Source organism: Oncorhynchus mykiss, chromosome 21 (genome assembly GCF_013265735.2).
Source record: "Oncorhynchus mykiss isolate Arlee chromosome 21, USDA_OmykA_1.1, whole genome shotgun sequence".
NCBI lineage: Eukaryota > Metazoa > Chordata > Actinopteri > Salmoniformes > Salmonidae > Oncorhynchus > Oncorhynchus mykiss.
In genome coordinates, this window is record NC_048585.1 from 34,740,966 (window position 1) to 34,761,967 (window position 21,002).

Below are 21,002 nucleotides of genomic sequence, written 5' to 3' on the forward strand. Positions count from 1 at the left end.
ATGAAGCTGCCAGTTGAGGACTTGTGAGGCATCTGTTTCTCAAACTAGACACTCTAATGTACCTGTCCTCTTGCTCAGTTGTGCACCGGGGCCTCCCACTGCTCTTTCTATTCTGGTTAGAGCCAGTTTGCGCTGTTCTGTGAAGGGAGTAGTACACAGCGTTGTACGAGATCTTACATTTTTGGGGCAATTTCTCGCATGGAACAGCTATCATTTCTCAGAACAAAAATAAACTGAGTTTCAGAAGAAATATATTTGGAACACAGGAGTGATGGTTGCTGATAATGGGCCTCTGTACGCCTATGGAGATATTCCATAAAAAATCTGCCGTTTCCAGCTACAATAGTCATTTACAACATTAACAATGTCTACAGTACACTGTATTTCTGATCTCTTATGGCTGCGATCCCTGTACAGGGATCAACATCCGGGGAAATTTCAGAGTGACTAACTAAAAAAAATACAAATACAACATTAAACATTCTTGAAAATGCAAGTGTCTTACATCCTTCAAAAGATTAGAATCTTGGTAATCAAACTACGTTTTCCGATTTAAAATAGCTATTACAGAGAACAAATGCAATGCTTTTGTTTGAGAAGAGCGATCAACAACAACAAACATTTTCCGCCATGACAGTTTTGACACATTCACACCTGAAGGTAAAATTATGACTTGCATTCTGATATCTTGTTATTGATATATATTGATATCTCTTATTTCTCTTCCTGAGGGTCCCAGTGATCAAATGAAGTGCCGTTTTCTTTGATAAAATCCATTTTTATAGCCTAAAACGAAACATTTTGTAAACCGGTTGTGTCGTGAATTCCATCTCTATCAACTTTTGACGGAGCATTCGACGTAATTACACACACTAAACAATAGTTTATCTAGTCATAGGTGGTTTCATTTCAATCCTCTGGATGTTTGCAACACAGCCAAACTTGATTGGTTTTTTTTGCGGGGAGTACTGGCCGAAGTGCACTGATTTGAAGACAATGAGCAAAGACCTCATTGCGCACCAATAATATTAGCGAAGCTTCATTGATTGACTGTATGTCTGCCCAAAGACCACTAATCTTCTTGAAATCTAGCTGGGTAGATAGCCAATGAGCTGAGGTAAACGCCAGTATGTGATGGTTATGGGTTGGACCACCATCCCTTGTTTGTAAACGCACGCGTAACGAACTTCATTCTCTCCATTGACCATCAGACTAGTTGCAGTCACGCTTGTTACGCACAGCAGTGTTTTGGAAAGTAGTATTTTGGAAAGTGTTTTTTCAACAATTTCATTGAAGACATCATGGCTAATAAATCAGGAAAAGCGAAGTCCAAGTCTAAGTATACAGATTTGCACCAGATTCGAGAAGAGATTGATCGGGAAAGTGAAACAGATTTTTTGATTGAGGAATCTTTGAGTGAACACAGTTATGATTCAAACATTAAGGAGCTGTTTCTGCAAAGACAGGACGTACTTCTGGACTGGTAAGTGCTAATGCCGTTTTATGAAATATAAATACAATTTTAAAAAATTGCAAAAATATATGTATATTTCTTTTGCAATTTGCAATGAAATGTGTGATGAAATGTGTAAAGTACACATTGGCTATAGTGTGCGTTTGTGTATGTATTTGTATGACCCATAATCTGTGTGTGTGTGTGTGTGTGTGTTGTTTGTTGGTTTGTTTGTGTGTGTATATATATATATATATATATATATACAGTGCCTTGCGAAAGTATTCGGCCCCCTTGATCTTTGCAACCTTTTGCCACATTTCAGGCTTCAAACAAAAAGATATAAAACTGTATTTTTTGGTGAAGAATCAACAACAAGTGGGACACAATTATGAAGTGGAACGACATTTATTGGATATTTCAAACTTTTTTAACAAATCAAAAACTGAAAAATTGGGCGTGCAAAATTATTCAGCCCCCTTAAGTTAATACTTTGTAGCGCCACCTTTTGCTGCGATTACAGCTGTAAGTCGCTTGGGGTATGTCTCTATCAGTTTTGCACATCGAGAGACTGACATTTTTTCCCATTCCTCCTTGCAAAACAGCTCGAGCTCAGTGAGGTTCGATGGAGAACATTTGTGAACAGCAGTTTTCAGTTCTTTCCACAGATTCTCGATTGGATTCAGGTCTGGACTTTGACTTGGCCATTCTAACACCTGGATATGTTTATTTTTGAACCATTCCATTGTAGATTTTGCTTTATGTTTTGGATCATTGTCTTGTTGGAAGACAAATCTCCGTCCCAGTCTCAGGTCTTTTGCAGACTCCATCAGGTTTTCTTCCAGAATGGTCCTGTATTTGGCTCCATCCATCTTCCCATCAATTTTAACCATCTTCCCTGTCCCTGCTGAAGAAAAGCAGACCCAAACCATGATGCTGCCACCACCATGTTTGACAGTGGGGATGGTGTGTTCAGCTGTGTTGCTTTTACGCCAAACATAACGTTTTGCATTGTTGCCAAAAAGTTCCATTTTGGTTTCATCTGACCAGAGCACCTTCTTCCACATGTTTGGTGTGTCTCCCAGGTGGCTTGTGGCAAACTTTAAACGACACTTTTTATGGATATCTTTAAGAAATGGCTTTCTTCTTGCCACTCTTCCATAAAGGCCAGATTTGTGCAATATACGACTGATTGTTGTCTATGGACAGAGTCTCCCACCTCAGCTGTAGATCTCTGCAGTTCATCCAGAGTGATCATGGGCCTCTTGGCTGCATCTCTGATCAGTCTTCTCCCTGTATGAGCTGAAAGTTTAGAGGGACGGCCAGGTCTTGGTAGATTTGCAGTGGTCTGATACTCCTTCCATACCTTAAGGGAACATTTCGGCATTTCGTGTATGATCAGTGAGAAAGTCCATATTGTACATATAATGTACGGTCCCTTACCAGACGTCCAAAATCGTTTGTAAAATTCGCGGTCGGCGTCGGGCCGTGCGGTAGGGCCGGACCTACCGGGAAGTCATCGAATGAACTTTGTCGGACGTTCGGTTTCCGTTTAAAAAAAAAAACAAGTTTCGGACCGTTTTTTCCGCCGTCCCGGACATTCCCACCAGATGGCATACGGAATCACATGGCAATTTGGCAAAACATCACGAATCACGACGGGGCCTTATCTCAAAAACTGAAAATATTTCGAAGCCGAAACTTGGTGAGCGTAGGTTTGGCGTAACGGGCAGTTGGCCCCGAACGGGATGGCGTCTAGGCCTCGACTGTTTTTGAGTTACGGCCATTTTTCTGGGATTAAAGGCTTAAAATGGAAGTAGAGAAATTATTTTTCCACTTCAGGTCAAAGCCAAGGAGCCTCCGGTGTCAATAAAAAAAGAACCAGCCATTTATCTATCGTCATTTAAGAGAAACGGAACAATGACAAATTGGTGATGGTCACAAATAGGCGTTTTTTTTTTCAACGGTTACAGATCCAGTTGCAGGGTGTTCATACGAATCTTTTTAAAGTGTGCTGCGGAGCTCTGCGACATTTCTGTGATTTTCTGAAATAACACAATAACCGACCATTAGAATAGTAGGCCCAAAATGAAGCCTGCCCCACAATGTCATTTGCTTTTGAGTGACAGTGAGAGAACCGTTAGGGTGAGAAGAAAAATTACACCACATGAATGTTCCTAAGGTCCTCCCGATCTGAACAAGCCTAACCTTGACCGTGTGGCATTAACCCTTCACAGTAAAACAGGGTTTTTTGATCTCACAGATTACAGTGACATCTCTCCCCATTGGAATACATAGCCTGCACCACAAAATTCAACCTGAAGCCTATATGGGTTATGAATGCCGTATGAACCTGTCTTCGGTACCAGTCCATCAGGCCACTATGAGGTCTACCTGTGTCGAATCTAAGCTTCCTGGACCAACCGGAAGTGGTTAAAATGCCCCTAAAAGTGTTTACCCATACACTGCCTGCAGTTTGACAGACATAGTGCATTCAGGCCTGTGTAAATCAGTCAATTCTTAACGTAAAGACTTAAAACTCAGGATTCTGTAAAAGCATACCCCAATGAGGATATGTGGTGACTTATAGCTTCCTGTGCCAACCGGAAGTGCCATAATTGGTGTCTCAGGGGCTGTTTCGAAGAAAAAATTGCACTAAAACGCAACTTGGATGGAGGGACGTATTGGGGTGCGTAGAGACAGACAGTGGCTGCAATAGTTAGCTTTGTTGGAGCTAAAAAAGAACGGTCGGACCTAGAGTTCCGAAACTTTAGAAACCTGTTCTAGACCTCCGGTCGATGGTGCGTGGTGAGTTACGTGGCTCTAGACGGTTCTCGGACCGAGAAACAGCCTCGTACATTTGCAATAACTTCAATTCATTTTTGCATCACGAAAATGACGACGTTTAGAAAAGTCTCAGAGACGCAAGGCTAGGTGCGTTGAAACCGGCTCGGCCCATAGAGACGGACCCCGACGTTTCTGTCCGATAGCTCGTTCAAGGACCCCGTAGCAAGGCATGGAAATAAGTGGATTTTCAGCACCAATTAGGGTTTTTCTCGGACACCAAATGACCTATCGAGCCGAAACTCGGGATTCGGGGTCGCCTCACATAGGCCTTCGCATAATGTCCGAACTGGACCCGCAGCTAGAACGTAACTATGTGTTTTACCTTTTTATTATGTTTTCAACTGAAGGCGCTGTGAATTATGGGCCTGCTCTGACATATGTGATAGTTGGCTACTAAATGAGTAGGAAAAAGTGGGTTTGGTGTCAATTGATATCCGTTTGGTGTCATAATGACATCTAATTGACTGATGGACACTGACTTGCTAGTTGACTTTTGTACATTTGCAATATGTTTAAACGGAGAGGGACCATCACCAAAATGGCATTCTGAAATCAACACAAAAAATGGCATCACCATAGTCTCCAGACTGTGCCGAGTTCAAGGAGACGCCCCGCTTGACCGTAGCTCGTTCTGAGTGCAGCAAACTTGAAAAAAAGAAGGCCCAAAATGAAGCCTGCACCACAATGTCATTTGATTTTGGGTGGCAGTGAGAGAACCGTTAGGGTGAGAAGCACAATTCCACCACATGAATGTTCCTAAGGTCCCCCCGATCTGAACAAGCCTAACCTTGACCGTGTGGCATTAACCCTTCACAGTAAAACAGGGTTTTGATAGACATAGTGCATTCAACCCTGTGTAGATCAGTCAATTCTTAACGTAAAGACTTAAAACTCGGGATTCTGTAAGTGGCTATGTAAATCAAGACATGTGTTTACTTATAGCTTCCTGTGCCAACCGGAAGTGCCTTTAATTGGGTCACACTCTCTGTTTCGAAGGGTTAAAAAAGTCACATCTCTCCAAAACTTCATATGTGTGACTAGGTAACCCTTCTGAACTGTAAATCAGTCATTAATCCCAACAGATGTCAAAGAAAAGCTCCCTCACACACACACAGGAAGGATGGAGTGATAAAGTGTGGTGCTTAAAGACACAGAGAGCAGGAAATGGCATTACCATAATCCCTAGGCCGTACCGAGTTCAGCGAGATATCCTGCTTGACCGTAGCTCGCTCGGTCTAGGCGCAGCGACCATTAGAATAGTAGGCCCAAAATGAAGCCTGCACCACAATGTCATTTGCTTTTGGGTGACAGTGAGAGAACCGTTAGAGTGAGAAGAAAAATTCCACCACATGAATGTTCCTAAGGTCCTCCCGATCCGAACAAGCCTAACCTTGACCGTGTGGCATTAACCCTTAACAGTAAAACAGTGTTTTTTGATCTCACAGATTACAGTGTCATCTCTCCCCATAGGAATACATTGCCTGCACCCCTAATTTCAACCTGAGGCCTATGTGGGTTATGAATGCCGTATGAACCTGTCTTCGGTACCAGTCCATCAGGCCACTATGAGGTCTACCTGTGTTGATTCTAAGCTTCCTGGACCAACCGGAAGTGGTTAAAATGCCCCTAAAAGTGTTTACCCATACACTGCATGCAGTTTGATAGACATAGTGCATTCAACCCTGTGTAGATCAGTCAATTCTTAACGTAAGGACTTAAAACTCAGGATTCTGTAACAGCATACCCCAATGAGGATATGTGTTGATTTATAACTTCCTGTGCCAACCGGAAGTGCCATAATTGGTGTCTCAGGGGCTGTTTCGAAGGGTTAAAAAAGTCTGATCTTTCCAAAACTTCATATGTGTGATTAGGCAACCCCCATGAACTGTAAATCAGTCATTTTTCCCCAAAAAATTCAAAGGAAAAAAAAATCACACTAAAACACAACTTGGAAGGAGGGACGTATTGGGGTGCGTAGAGACAGACAGTGGCTGCAATAGTTAGCTTTGTTGGAGCTAAAAAAGAACCGTCGGACCTAGAGTTCCGAAACTTTAGAAACCTGTTCTAGACCTCCCGTCGATGGTGCGTGGTGAGTTACGTGGCTCTAGAAGGTTCTCGGACCGAGAAACAGCCTCGTACATTTGCAATAACTTCAATTCATTTTTGCATCACGAAAATGACGACATTTAGAAATGTCCCAGAGTCGCAAGACTAGGTGCATTGCGAACGTCTCGGCCCATATAGACAGACCCCAACGTTTCTGTCCGATAGCTCATTCAAGGACCCCGTAGCAAGTCATGGAAAATAGTGGATTTTCAGCACCAATTAGGGTTTTTCTCGGACACCAAATGACCTATCGAGCCGAAACTTGGGATTCGGGGTCGCCTCAGCTAGGCCAACACATAACATAAGAAATGGACCCGCAGCTAGAACGTAACTACGTGTTTTATGGTTTTTTTATGGTTTGAACCGAAGGCGTTGTGAATTTTGGGCCAGCTCTGAAGTATGTAATAGTTGGCTACTAAACGAGTTGGAAAAAGTGGGTTTGGTGTCAGTTTGTGTCAGTTTGGTGGTCAGAATGATATCTAATTGACTGATGGACTCTTGTCCACTTGACTCTTGTACATTTGCAATATGATTCTATAGTGAAAAAACATCACCAAAAGCGACATTCTGAAATCAACCCAAACGAGCGATTGAGATGACCCAGAATCACTGCAAAGCCATCCCGAGTTCATCGGGCCAGTCAATTTCACATTCCTGCAGGATTTTTATAGCATGACAAATTCGTGATGGTACCTGCCCATTAAAACATATTGCAAATGCACAGTGACTTTGAAAAAGTAAGGAAACAAAAAAAATACATCTAAAAAATGTTGAGCATGACAAATTCGTGATGGTACCTGCCCATTGAAACATATTGCAAATGCAAAGTGACTTTGAAAAAGTAAGGAAACATAAACAAAAAAACATCAACAAATTTTTTGGGTAACCAGTTGCATATTTTAGATCACAAGATGACAAAGGTATAGTTTGAGCAAAGTAAAGCTTGAATTTATAGCATGACAAATTCGTGATGGTACCTGCCCATTAAAACATATTGCAAATGCACAGTGACTTTGAAAAAGTAAGGAAACAAAAAAAAATACATCTAAAAAATTTTGAGCATGACAAATTCGTGATGGTACCTGCCCATTGAAACATATTGCAAATGCACAGTGGCTTTGAAAAAGTAAGGAAACATAAACAAAAAAACATCAACACATTTTTTGGGTAACCAGTTGCATATTTTAGATCACAAGATGACAAAGGTATAGTTTGAGCAAAGTAAAGCTTGAATTTTGAGCATGACAAATTCGTGATGGTACCTGCCCATTAAAACATATCGCAAATGCACAGTGACTTTGAAAAAGTAAGGAAACAAAAAAAAATACATCTAAAATTTTTTGAGCATGACAAATTCGTGATGGTACCTGCCCATTGAAACATATTGCAAATGCACAGTGACTTTGAAAAAGTAAGGAAACATAAACAAAAAAACATCAACACATTTTTTGGTTAACCAGTTGCATATTTTAGATCACAAGATGACAAAGGTATAGTTTGAGCAAAGTAAAGCTTGAATTTTGAGCATGACAAATTCGTGATGGTACCTGCCCATTAAAACATATTGCAAATGCACAGTGACTTTGAAAAAGTAAGGAAACAAAAAAAAATACATCTAAAAAATTTTGAGCATGACAAATTCGTGATGGTACCTGCCCATTGAAACATATTGCAAATGCACAGTGACTTTGAAAAAGTAAGGAAACATAAACAAAAAAACATCAACAAATTTTTTGGGTAACCAGTTGCATATTTTAGATCACAAGATGACAAAGGTATAGTTTGAGCAAAGTAAAGCTTGAATTTTGAGCATGACAAATTCGTGATGGTACCTGCCCATTAAAACATATTGCAAATGCACAGTGACTTTGAAAAAGTAAGAAACAAAAAAAAATACATCTAAAAAATTTTGAGCATGACAAATTCGTGATGGTACCTGCCCATTGAAACATATTGCAAATGCACAGTGACTTTGAAAAAGTAAGGAAACATAAACAAAAAAACATCAACAAATTTTTTGGGTAACCAGTTGCATATTTTAGATCACAAGATGACAAAGGTATAGTTTGAGCAAAGTAAAGCTTGAATTTTGAGCATGACAAATTCGTGATGGTACCTGCCCATTAAAACATATTGCAAATGCACAGTGACTTTGAAAAAGTAAGGAAACAAAAAAAAAATACATCTAAAAAATGTTGAGCATGACAAATTCGTGATGGTACCTGCCCATTGAAACATATTGCAAATGCACAGTGACTTTGAAAAAGTAAGGAAACATAAACAAAAAAACATCAACAATTTTTTTGGTTAACCAGTTGCATATTTTAGATCACAAGATGACAAAGGTATAGTTTGAGCAAAGTAAAGCTTGAATTTTGAGCATGACAAATTCGTGATGGTACCTGCCCATTAAAACATATTGCAAATGAACAGTGACTTTGAAAAAGTAAGGAAACAAAAAAAAATACATCTAAAAAATTTTGAGCATGACAAATTCGTGATGGTACCTGCCCATTGAAACATATTGCAAATGCACAGTGACTTTGAAAAAGTAAGGAAACATAAACAAAAAAACATCAACAATTTTTTTGGGTAACCAGTTGCATATTTTAGATCACAAGATGACAAAGGTATAGTTTGAGCAAAGTAAAGCTTGAATTTTGAGCATGACAAATTCGTGATGGTACCTGCCCATTAAAACATATTGCAAATGCACAGTGACTTTGAAAAAGTAAGGAAACAAAAAAAAATACATCTAAAAAATTTTGAGCAAGACAAATTCGTGATGGTACCTGCCCATTGAAACATATTGCAAATGCACAGTGACTTTGAAAAAGTAAGGAAACATAAACAAAAAAACATCAACACATTTTTTGGGTAACCAGTTGCATATTTTAGATCACAAGATGACAAAGGTATAGTTTGAGCAAAGTAAAGTTTGAATTTATAGCATGACAAATTCGTGATGGTACCTGCCCATTAAAACATATTGCAAATGCACAGTGACTTTGAAAAAGTAAGGAAACATAAACAAAAAAACATCCCAACATTTTTTTTTGGGGTTACCAGTTGCATATTTTAGATCACCAGGTGCACATTTCAGGTCACCAGGTGCACATTTCAGATCACCAGGTGCACGGAGGAAAATATTTACTTTTGACTTTGACTTTTGACTTCCTATGACATCATATTGCAAATGGAGAAAACATATGCCTTATGCACAAGTAAAACAAAAAGAAATATGATAATACAAGTTGACAAAGGTATAGTTTGAGCAAAGTAAAGTTTGAATTTTGAGCATGACAAATTCTTGATGGTACCTGCCCATTAAAACATATTGCAAATGCACAGTGACTTTGAAAAAGTAGGGAAACATAAACAAAAAAAATCAAAAAAATTTTGTTGCACATTTTAGATCATCAGTTGCACGGAGGAAAATCGTTACTTTTGACTTTGACTTTTGACTTCCTATGACATCATATTGCAAATGGAGAAAACATATGCCTTATGCACAAGTAAAAAAAATATGATAATAAAGTATGACTAAAGTATGTTGATAAAGTTCTTATACATGTGTTATTGACACAAAAATCGAAAGAATTTTGAAAAAAGGTCCAGAAAGCACTTTTTTAAGGATGTATGAAGTTTTTTACCAAATTTTGACATTTTTGACTTTTGACTTTTGACTTCCTATGAAATCATATTCCAAATGGAGAAAACATATGCCTTATGCACAAGTAAAAAAAAAAATATATATATATGATAATAAAGTATGACTAAAGTATGTTGATAAAGTTCTTATACATGTGTAATTGACACAAAAATCGAAAGAATTTTGAAAAACGGTCCAGAAAGCACTTTTTTAAGGATGTGTGAAGTTTTTTACCAAATTTTGACATTTTTGACTTTTGACTTTTAACTTCCTATGAAATCATATTGCAAATGGACAAAACATGTGCCTTATGCGCATGTACTTAAAAAATATATATATATGATGACAAAAGTATACTCATACAGTTCTTACACATGTGTAATTGACAAAAAACTCGAAAGAATTTCGAAAAAAGGTCCAGAAAGCACTTTTTTAAGGGGTTTTAAGTTTTTTTTTTTTTTTAATATTTTTTCAAATTTTGGCTTTTGGATGTTGACTTGGGTGCCATTTGCAATATGAAAAGCCCGGTGGAACGCACACGCCCCCTATTGGAATTTTGAAGTGTTACAATCCCCAAAGAATGATGTTTCCACCTCCATGCTTCACGGTTGGGATGGTGTTCTTGGGGTTGTACTCATCCTTCTTCTTCCTCCAAACACGGCGAGTGGAGTTTAGACCAAAAAGCTATATTTTGTCTCATCGGACCACATGACCTTCTCCCATTCCTCCTCTGGATCATCCAGATGGTCATTGGCAAACTTCAGATGGACCTGGATATGCGCTGGCTTGAGCAGGGGGACCTTGCGTGCGCTGCAGGATTTTAATCCATGACGGCGTAGTGTGTTACTAATGGTTTTCTTTGAGGCTGTGGTCCCAGCTCTCTTCAGGTCATTTACCAGGTCCTGCCGTGTAGTTCTGGCCTGATCCCTCACCTTCCTCATGATCATTGATGCCCCACGAGGTGAGATCTTGCATGGAGCCCCAGACTGAGGGTGATTGACCGTCATCTTGAACTTCTTCCCTTTTCAAATAATTGCGCCAACAGTTGTTGCCTTCTTACCAAGCTGCTTGCCTATTGTCCTGTAGCCCATCCCAGCCTTGTGCAGATCTACAATCTTAACCCTGATGTCCTTACACAGCTCTCTGGTCTTGGCCATTGTGGAGAGGTTGGAGTCTGTTTGATGGACAGGTGTATTTTATACAGGTAACGAGTTCAAACAGATGCAGTTAATACAGGTAATGAGTGGAGAACAGGAGGGATTCTTAAAGAAAAACAAACAGGTCTGTGAGAGCCGGAATTCTTACTGGTTGGTCGGTGATCAAATACTTATGTCATGCAATAAAATGCAAATTAATTACTTAAAAATCATACAATGTGATTTTCTAGATTTTTGTTTTAGATTCCGTCTCTCACAGTTGAAGTGTACCTATGATAAAAATTACAGACTTCTACATGCTTTGTAAGTAGGAAAACCTGCAAAATCGGCAGTATATCATATACTTGTTCTCCCCACTGTATACATATATATATATTCCATGTCAGATATATATATTTTCCATTTTTTATTCAAATGGAATGGAGTAGAACAGCAAACACACACATGGCCACAGCGCCTGCTACTCCTCCACATTTCCATATGAAATTGCCATTGGATGCTGTTGGGGGGAGCGCAGGCCCACAACAATGGCCGGAGTTGAATGGAACAGCACTTCACCTTAGTGACTGTTCCCTCTGCTCTATACAATACATATCTGTTTATTTTATGTGATGATAAAAGGCTCATACAATACAAATATATTTTTTTATGTTTTCTTTCACAGTGATAGCGACTCTGACTGGGAGCCCCTGGTGCCAAGGTGCCCATCCCCCACTGAAGCGGGTGGACCACCAAAAATGTCCCCATTCCTGCAGCTATCAAGGACTACAACAAGAGCATGGGAGGTGTAGACCTATCAGACGCACTGATAGGGTACTACAATGTTCTACATAAGACAAAGAAATGGTACAAGACATTGTTTTACCATTTCATTGACATTGCTGTGGTGAATTCCTTCATCCTGCAGAAGGAAATGGCGAAGAGCTGTGGACAGCCCCCCATCTCACAGCTAGCCTTCAGGGAGCTGCTCATCCGGGAGCTTGCTTGCTATAGCAAAAAGTCCACTGCATCACATTCTGCCCCCTCTACCTCTGCCAGCTCTACTCCTGCCTCCAGTGGTGTTCATATGCCACAGTTCATTGCTGCAGGCATGACTGTGCCTCAGGGCCAAAAGGGCACAGCATGTAGGCGTCGTTGTGTTCTGTGTCGCATGAAGTCCCCCATCACCTACACCACTTGTTCAGTTTGCCTCTGCTTTACATCAGAAAGAGACTGCTATGGGACATGGCACAGGCAGCAAAATATTGTGTAGAGGACTTCCAAAGGGTCTACCTGTCACGACTCCTACCGAAGGTGGCTCCCTTCCCGTTCGGGTGGCGCTCGGCGGTTGTCGTTGCCGGCCTACTAGCTGCCACTGATTCTTTCCTACCCCTCCTTGTCTGTTTATTGGTTACACCTGTTATGGATTGTGGTGATTAGTTGGGCTTTATTAGTCAGCTGGGCCCGCCTGTTTCTTTGTGCGGGATTGTTTGTGTAACATTTGTGTATGTTGGAGTTGAACGTGTTTGTTCCTGTTCGTGGGTTTTTGCCGGACTGTTTTAGTCCCCATGCTTGGGGCATTTGTTTTTTAGCACCCAGTGTTTCGTGGGGTGGCCTATGTTCGCCGTGTGTGCATTAAAGAGCACTACCTTGAACTCTCTGTTTCCTGCGCCTGTCTTCACACCCACGACACCCAGATCGTTACACTACCCCTGTTTTTTATTTTAAAAATATAACATTTTTGTGTGTTAGAATTGCTTTTTGATATGTTGTATATAGTTATTTGCACTGTTGTATACAGTTATAGGTGGGCAACTTGTGTGAGACACCTGGGTGACTTCAGGGTGACTAAATGTCATGTAGCTCACCCATTCCTGAAGTTATCAGTCTGAAACTTTGCACACCTACAGTTGCCCTCTTGTGCTATCCATCAACATTATCTGCAGCATCCTATCTGACTGTGTGGCTATTCTAGTACATGTGAAAGATGATGCTACAACAATAAAAAACAGAAAACGTATGCTCTTTCTTTCTCTTTTCTTCCACCAGATCTACTGTGTTATATTCTCCTACATTCAATTAACATTTCCACAAACTTCAGAAGGTTTCCATTCAAATTATACCAAGAATATGCATATCCTTGCCTCTGGGGCTGAGCTAAAGGCAGTTAGATTAAACCTTTTGTGACTAGGGGGCAGTATTTTCATTTTTGGAAAAATAACTTGCCCGTAGTAAATGGGACAAAACTGTAAAAATATTGTCTGTGAGTATAACAGAACTGATGTTGCAGGCGAAATCCTAAGACAAATCCAATCCGGAAGTGCGTCATGTTTTGAAAGCCCTGCGTTCCCAATGCGTCCCTAATTGAGCAGTGAATGGGCTATCAACCAGATTACTTTTTCTCCGTATTCCCCAAGGGGTCTACAGCATTGTGACGTAGTTTTACGCATTTATGTTGAAGAATACCCGTAATCGGCTACATTGCGCAAGTGGTCACCTGATGCTCCCAGAGAGATTCAGAGGTAGCCAAAATACAGAGGTAGCCATTATTCCAATCGGTCCTACTGAAAAACCAATTGTCCCGGTTGATATATTATCGAATAGGTATTTGAAAAACACCTTGAGGATTGATTATAAAAAACGTTTGCCATGTTTCTGTCAATATTATGGATCTAATTTCGAATATTTTTCGGCATTGTCATGACCGTAATTTCCGGCGGATTTCTCAACAAAACGTGAAGAACAAACAGAGGTATTTTGGCTATAAAAAAATCATCTTTATGGAACCAAATGAACATTTGCTCTCTAACTGGGAGTCTCATGAGTGAAAACATCCGAAGCTCATCAAAGGTAAACGATTTAATTTGATTGCTTTGATTGCTGGACATAATGCTATGCTAGGCTATCGATAAACGTACACAAATGCTTGTCTTGCTTTGGCTGTAAAGCATCATTTCAAAATCTGAGATGACAGGGTGATTAACAAAAGGCTAAGCTGTGTTTCACTATATTTCACTTGTGATTTCATGAATATAAATATTTTCTAGTAATATTATTTGACTGTGGCGCTATGCTATTCAGCGTTGCTGATGACAATTTTACCGGATCCGGGATGGGTGGTTGAGAGAGGTTAATGGACAAAAAATGTGCTTTTCTTTCAAAAACAAAGACATTTCTAAGTGACCCAAAACTTTTGTACGGTAGTGTACATATGAGATGAGTATTGCAAAATATGTAAACATTATTAAAGTGACTAGCGTTCCATTTATTAAAGTGGCCAGTGATTTCAAGTCTATGTATATAGGCAGCAGCCTCTAATATGCTAGTGATGGGTATTTAACAGTCTGATGACCTTGAGATAGAAGCTGTTTTTCAGTCTCTCGGTCCCAGCTTTGATGACCTCGCCTTCTGGATGATAGCGGGCTGAACAGGCAGTGGCCCGGGTGGTTGTTGTCCTTGATTAACTTTTTGGCCTTCCTGTGACATCAGGTGCTGAAGATGTCCTGGAGGGCAGGTAGTTTGTCCCCGGTGATGCATTGGGTAGACGGTTGTGGGCAGTACAGTTGCCGTACCAGGCGGTGATACAGCCCGACTGTCACACCCTGATCGGTTTCACCTGTCTTTGTGCTTGTCTCCACCCCCCACCAGGCAGGTGTCGCCCATCTTCCCCATTATCCCCTGTGTATTTATAACTGTGTTCTCTGTTTGTCTGTTGCCGGTTCGTTTTGTTCGTGAAACCTACCCGCGTTTGTTCCCCTGCTCCTGCCTGTTTCTTACTCTTGTTTTCTAGTCCTACCAGGTATTGACCTTTCTGCCTGCCCTGACCCTGAGACTGCCTGCCATCCTGTACCACAATAAGACTCCAATAGTTCTTCCCAGCTGTATGTAATAAGACTTAAGATTTCCTGGGATAACAATGTAAGAAATAATACATTAAAAAACAAAATACTGCATAGTTTCCTAAGGACGGGAATCCAAGTGACCATCTCTGTCGGCGCCATCTTGTGATCGAGAACATATCTCAGTCTGTGTGATCAAAATAATCTTGAAGTGTGGAATCCGATTGGTCAGACCAGCGTTGAATAGTCCTTAGCACGGGTACTTCCCGTTTGAGTTTCTACCTATAGGAAGGGAGGAGCAAAATGAGTCGTGGTCAGATTTGCCGAAAGGAGGGCGGGGGAGGGCCTTGTATGCATCGCGGAAGTAAAAGTAGCAGTGGTCGAGTGTTTTAGCAGCGCGAGTACTACAGTCAATGTGTTGATAGAACTTCTGCAGCCTTTTTCTCAAATTTGCTTTGTTAAAATTCCCAGCTACAATAAATGCGGCCTCAGGATATGTGGTTTCCAGTTTGCATAAAGTCCTTTGAGGGCCGTCGGGGTATTGGCTTGAGGGGGATATACACGGCTGTGACTATAAACTAAGATAATTCTCTTGAGAGATAATATGGTTGGCATTTGATTGAAGTATTCTAGGTCGGGTGAACAAAAGGACTTTAGTTCCTGTATGTTATCACAATCACACCATGAGTCGTTAATCATGAAACACCCTTCTTCTTCCCGGAGAGATATTTATTCCTTACTGTGCGTTATACTGAGAACCCGACTGGCTGGACGGACTCAGACAGTAAATCCCGAGAGAGCCATGTTTCCGTGAAACATAGTATGTTACAATCCCTGATGTCTCTCTGGAAAGAAATCCTTGCCCTAAGCTCGTCATCTTTATTTGCTCCACGTTGGCAGGCCAGGGTCAGTGCTGTGTTGTGGTTGGTCTCGATCTGAGTATTGATGTCATTTTTCATGGAGAGTCATTTTGCATGCAGAACAACCCCTGGCAATATCAGTAGCTTAATCAAACGGTGCTGTGTGCAGCTTTGCATGCTGACCAAGGAGAGGTAGAACTATTCCTACCTCTCTATGACACAACCATTCAAAAGTTTGGGGCCACTTAGAAATGTTCTTGTTTTGAAAGAAAAGCATTTTGTCCATTAAAATAACATCAAATTCATTGTAAATTACTATTGTAGCTGGAAATGGCCGATTTTGTTTATGGAATATCTACATAGGCGTACAGAAGCCCATTTTCAGCAACCATCACACCTGTGTTCCAATGGCATGTTGTATTAGCTAATCCAAGTTTATAATTTTAAAAGACTAATTGATCATTAGAAAACCCTTTTGCAATTATGTTAGGACAGCTGAAAACTGCTGTTCTGATTAAAAAAGTGAAGCAAAACTGAGCAAGAGGACAAGTACATTAGAGTGTCTAGTTTGAGAAACAGATGCCTCACAAGTCCTCAACTGGCAGCTTCATTAAATAGTACCCACAAAACACCAGTCTCAACATCAACAGTGAAGAGGCGACTCCGGCATGCTGGACTTCTAGAGTTGCAAAGAAAAAGCCATATCTCAGACTGGCCAATTAAAAGAAAAGATTAAGATGGGCAAAATAACAGACACTGGACAGAGGAACTCTGCCTCGAAGGCCAGCATCCCGGAGATGCCTCTTCACTGTTGACATTGAGACTGGTGTTTTGCGTGTTATCCAGATACTGACTGTTAGCACTTGGTGGTCTATAGCAGCTTCCTACAAGAATGGTCTTTAAGTGAGGCAGATTAACATGTAGCCCTATTACTTCAACAGTATTTAACATGAGCTCCTCTCTAAGCTTTACAGAAATGTGGCTCTGAATATAGACCGCAACACTGACCGCAACACACCCCCATTGGCATTTCTATATTTTCTGTAGATGTTATAACCAAGTATCGCTACCACTGTAGGTATTATCAGTAGTTTCTAAGTGAGTTTCAGAGATAGTCACAATATGGATGTCATCTCTTACTGGCAAGATATCGATTTAATGAACCTTGTTTCTTAGGCTACATATGTTAATGTGGGCTATTTTTATAGGGGACAGAATGAGGTTGGACCATCAAATAATTGGCATATATATTATTCTTATAGAATTTTCACATAGGCGAGGATATTGGAAATTGAATCAAAACCTATTGGATGATAACTTGTTTTGTTCATCCTCTTCATCAGAGGACCGTTACAACCATAGAGGAACAGAAAAAGGAAAAACAAAAAGAAAATTAGGAACTTATTCAATAAAGATCAAGTGTAATATATTGTAAAAAAATAAAGAGAACTGGATGGAATATGGGAACAAATTCACCAAATTATTTTTTAAACTTCAACATAGAAATGCTACCAAAAATAATGTACTGAAACTTGTTACAAATTATGGAATCACCCATGATTCACCCAACAATATTTTGAAAGAGGAAGCAAAGTACTTTAAGCATATTTTTTCATTTCAGTCTCCATCTCCACTAACCAAAGATAATTGTATGGATTTTTTTGGGCAACCTTTCCACACGGGTGTGATTAGAATGCTTATTTAGAATGTCCAGCTTCGATTGACGCAACAGTCAGCATTTGAGCTGGCCACACAGGTTTTTCATAGAAACATTTTGCACAAACACAGTCCTTACAAAGTTATGTCGTGAATGTGACCAGTTCATTTTTGGATGCAATGTTCAGACATTCACTGAAGTAGCTACAGCATAACACAATCATCCAAACTGTAAAATGTAGGCTACATTTGTCCTTGCGCTAACTGAGGAAAGATAACACAAGCGGTCATATTTAGACTCTCGGCTGACAGAAACTACAATATTAATTAGTTAATAGCAATTACTATTTATAATTCATAACATCACGGGTGAGCTCACCATTGATCTAAATCATTTAGTAAAACACTTTCTAGAAATCGAAAGTAATCTGATGATGGGTAGTTTATGCACACCGCCATTTTTGTTTTTTGGGGTCAACCAAAGATAATAAGAGGAGACGAAGAGTTTGGTATTTTTGCAGTATGCATGTTGAAGGGGGTGTGTCGTCTACCATAGTTCACATCCCATCATTCACTTCCGAAAGTCGAATCGAAAAATTAGTGAACCCTCCCACACCTCATTTTGTGATAACATCTTTGGTATGACAGACATGAAACCCAGAATTGCGTAAAACCCATAATGCGTTGTATGTCAACAAACATGGCTCCACACATAGCTGGAATTAGCTTAGCTCATCATAATTAGTACAACCTTCAAAATAATGTATTTTACACACACGAAGAGAATCAGAATGCATGATTTGTCACCAGTACTTGTAAACATGTAAATAAATAAATAATTACCACACAAAACATTTTCTGTGGCGCGTGCCTGCATATAAGTGGCGCGTGCCTGCAGTCAATCATGTAACCTCTGACTCCCACTCTGAGCCATTCAGTGTTGTTGTCTATGTATGTAGCTAGTGGGCTAAGCTGTAGCATTAGCAATGTCTTTCAGAAGGAGACAACTCACAAATGCAGAAATTCTGGAGATTTTTATCAATTCTGACAATGAGTCTGAGTATGGTCACATTCTGACAGTGACATTGAGGAGCTGCCCCTCAACCTTGTAGCCAAGGAAAATCCAGAATCTGAGGACACCTTGTCCACTGACGAAGTCCCACGTTCCTTTGAAGATGCTTGTGGTGATGGAGGCAGACCGACAGTGGATGAAGTACGGGAGGTCTATGGTAGCTGGAAGGCCGCCAGCCATTTCACCCCCCCTGTCCCTGCTGTTTGCTTTGATGAGTCCCAGTCTGGAGTGCAACGCCCCTTGCCATTTCCATCTGAGGCAGAGTGCTTCAAGCTGTTTCTGACAGAGGAGCTGGTGGGAGACATAGTAGAGGAGACCAATCGCTATGCCTTGGAGCTACAGGAGAAGAGAGAGCCAGGAGTGAGGGGGAAACTCGCTAAATGGGTGATAACCACAATTATTTTACATCACCGTATAGTTTACCAATAAAATGGTCTGACGGTGATAAGGACATACTTGGTATACATATCCCAAAATAAATAAATGAGTTCACTACAATACATTTTAATAGAAAGTTAGCAAAAATGTTGGAAGGATGGAAAGGAAAATAACTTTCTATTTGAGGAATAATCACCCTGATTTACCCAGTTTACCTATTTGCTTATGGTCTTGCGTACACCTAGCAACCTGTTTTTTAAATTATATGAGCAAAAAATTATCAATTTTATTTGGAACGGCAAGCCAGACAAAATTAAACGGGCCTATTTATTTAATGAATATGAATTCGGAGGACAGATATTATTCAATATTAAAGCATTAGACCTCTCACTAAAGACATCAGTCATACAGAAGCTATACTTAAATCCAAGCTGGTTCTTCAGCAGATTAGTAAAAATGTCTCACCCCATGTTCAAGAATGGCCTTTTTCCCTTTATTCAGATTTCAACCTCTCACTTTCGGATATTTGAAAATGAAATGGTCTCCAAAATATAGCTATTTTTAAAACAAGCCATAGAAATCTGATCGCAATTTCAGTTTAATCCACCAGAAAAGACAGAACATATTATGTGGTTAAACTCAAACATACTAATTGATAAAAGAGAACAGAATTTTCCGAGAAAGAAAAATGAAAAAGCTATAATCTTTGTAAAATATTATAAATAGAACTGGTGGATGGATGTCACACATGCAGCTAACAAAAGTACAGTGGGGCAAAAAAAGTATTCAGTCAGCCACCAATTGTGCAAGTTCTCCCACTTAAAAAGATGAGAGAGGCCTGTAATTTTCATCATAGGTACACTTCAACTATGACAGACAAAATGAAAAAAAGAAATCCATAAAATCACATTGTATGATTTTTTATGAATTTATTTGCAAATTATGGTGGAAAATAAGTATTTGGTCAATAATAAAAGTTTATCTCAATACTTTGTTATATACCCTTGGTTGGCAATGACAGAGGTCAAACGTTTTCTGTAAGTCTTCACAAGGTTTTCACACACTGTTGCTGGTGTTTTGGCCCATTCCTCCATGCAGATCTCCTCTAGAGCAGTGATGTTTTGGGGCTGTTGCTGGGCAACACAGACTTTCAACTCCCTCCAAAGATTTTCTATGGGGTTGAGATCTGAAAACTGCCTAGGCCACTCCAGGTCCATGAAATGCTTCTTACGAAGCCACTTCTTCATTGCCCGGACGGTGTGTTTGGGATCATTGTCATGCTGAAAGACCCAGCCACGTTTCATCTTCAATGCCCTTGCTGATGGAAGGAGGTTTTCACTCAAAATAGCACGGTACATGGCCCCATTCATTCTTTCCTTTACACGGATCAGTCGTCCTGGTCTCTTTGCAGAAAAACAGCCCCAAAGCATGATGTTTCCACCCCCATGCTTCACAGTAGGTATGGTGTTCTTTGGATGCAACTCAGCATTCTTTGTCCTCCAAACACGACGAGTTGAGTTTTTACCAAAAAGTTATATTTTGGTTTCATCTGACCATATGACATTCTCACAATCTTCTTCTGGATCATCCAAATGCTTTCTAGCAAACTTCAGACGGGCCTGGACATGTACTGGCTTAAGCAGGGGGACACGTCTGGCACTTCTTGTGATCATTTTGACCCCACGGGGTGAGATCTTGAGTGGAGCCCCAGATCGAGGGAGATTATCAGTGGTCTTGTATGTCTTCCATTTCCTAATAATTGCTCCCACAGTTGATTTCTTCAAACCAAGCTGCTTACCTATTGCATATTCAGTCTTCCCAGCCTGGTGCAGGTCTACAATTTTGTTTCTGGTGTCCTTTGACAGCTCTTTGGTCTTGGCCATAGTGGAGTTTGGAGTGTGACTGTTTGAGGTTGTGGACAGGTGTCTTTTATACTGATAACAAGTTCAAACAGGTGCCATTAATACAGGTAACGAGTGGAGGACAGAGGAGCCTCTTAAAGG